Genomic DNA, 2235 nt, shown 5'->3' with positions numbered 1-2235 from the left:
ACGCCCCTTATTGCTGATTGGCTACAAGTTTGTTTTGCGATTCGGCCCGAATCAGTTTTCTAAAGCGTTTTTGAAAAATCACATACCCTGCCTTTAAGGTTTAGTATTCTGATGTATTTTGAGTGTGTCTCACCTGTTTGCTGTCGTAGAGGGCGTGACTGCTCAAGGACATGTGCTTCTCTTGCCCCGCCCACCGTCTCAACTGCCTCTCAAACAGCTGCAGAGTAAACATCATGAGTGAACAAAACTGACCTCAAAACACTGCCAGCGCATGAAGTCAGGTGTGACGGCACAGTTTAGACAATCACTCTCAGAGATTCAGAAAACATCACATTGAAGTAGAATTTAAACAACAGCACACATGAGAATGGAAACTACACTTTCAGAAAATATAGTAAATTAAAAAAAGAGAAAAAAAAAAAAGAAATTAAATAAATATATAAATACATCAATAGTTGTTTCATGAAAATATTTTTCTATTTATGAAAAACTTATTTACTATTTTTTCATAAACAGAAAAATATTTTCATCAAATGAATCAAAAATCACATGATTAAAAATCAATTATATCAAAAGTTGTCTGAAAATTAAAATATTTTTATTTATTTAAGAAAAATAGACACACACACAAATGTATATAATATGCATTTAAAAAAAATTTTTTTAATCAAATCAATCAAAAATCTAAATCAAACGCTCAAAATAAAAATATTTGCATATTTACAATGTTTTAAGAAATAAAAACTAGGGCTGTTAGCATCCAAAATAAAGGTTTTTGTTTACATAATATATGTGTGTGTACTGTGTATATTTTTTATGTATATATAAATACATACACATGCATGTATAATATAAATATATGCATGTAAAGACATGTAAATATTTTCAAAATATATACTGCATGTGTGTATTTATATATACATAAATATACAGAGTACACACACATATATATTATGTAAACAAAAACCTTTATTTTGGAGCACTAATAAAAACATATATACCTACAGTATATTCAAACACATTTTGCTTGTTTTGTTGTCACTTTCACTGAACTGCCGTCCTCAACACAAGCAGTGGAATTCGACTTGCAGCTCACAGCAGATTTCTGAAGCTTAAATATGGAAAAGCATCTCTCAAAGCGATCCATGTTATTAGGTGCCTGAGCTGGACCGTCCATTTTTTCCAGATAAGAGTTTCTGGTCGTCTTTTGGTACACCCTGATGAAAAATTCATGCTACTTTGTCATTCAACATAAAAATTCACTTTAAAATGCCATCACCAAACAGCCATACTGGGTTAAGTTGATCATGCAACTATTCACAGAACTTCACGAGTACCTGCTCCTCCAGCCAGTTTGTGATTTTAGGCATCAATCCTTCCTCTTTTCCTTCCTCTGGATGTGTGATGAGAAAGTCCACATCATGACCGACTTACTTCCCCCTAAAATATATAGCAAATCTCAACTGCTTGTTGAAAAATGTAAACTATATTATCACCCAGCAATATAAAGTTGTATATATATTGTACATTCAACTTTACTCACATTCATACAGTATATTCATCTAAAGCAATATATACAATATAGTAAATCTCAGGTGTTTGATTGTTCATATCATCACAAAATGTAAACTATACTATTGTCCAGCTCTAATCTGCTAAATGCTATTATAAGACATGAAAATATTAAGATATTAGAAACATTAACATCAGTATTTTTTGTAAACAATATGTATTGTGAAAAGCGCTATACAAATTAACTTGACTTAAAATGCACACGAATGCTCCAAACTGATTTGAAGCTACAGTTTTAAGGTAAGATCTGCACATCATTAGCACACAGACCTCCTGAAGCCTCCCATGAGCTGGATCAATTCTAGATTGTCCATGTCAATTTTTGAAGAACCTGATTATACATACACATACACACACACACACACACACACACTTATTAATATAAATACTGATATATATACACTTGAAAGTTGATAAAATCAAATAAAAGTTGTTTGATGTAAATATTGTATGAAAACATGTATTTAATATTTAGAATTTTTTTTAAAACACAAAAATACTTTCATCAAACCAATTAATCAAATAATTTAGAAGTTGCATAAAAATGAAAATAAAAAAATATAAAAAAAATTTCCTAAAATATTAAATACATGTTTTCATTAAATATTCATGAGTATTTCATGAAAACATGTATTTAATATTTTAGATGTAAAATATATATAT

The 2235-nt window shown here is 29.8% G+C and overlaps 1 pseudogene; it reads right to left on the bottom strand.

The window, feature by feature from the left end:
• Positions 1 to 1111: 1111 nt before the first annotated feature.
• The window catches only part of LOC107706755 (DNA-directed DNA/RNA polymerase mu-like), a 5244-nt pseudogene continuing 4120 nt past the window's right edge, over positions 1112 to 2235 (bottom strand).

Source organism: Sinocyclocheilus rhinocerous, unplaced genomic scaffold (assembly GCF_001515625.1).
Source record: "Sinocyclocheilus rhinocerous isolate Xijiao unplaced genomic scaffold, SAMN03320098_v1.1 scaffold864, whole genome shotgun sequence".
NCBI classification, from domain to species: domain Eukaryota; kingdom Metazoa; phylum Chordata; class Actinopteri; order Cypriniformes; family Cyprinidae; genus Sinocyclocheilus; species Sinocyclocheilus rhinocerous.
This window is presented reverse-complemented; position numbering and strand designations above follow the sequence as displayed.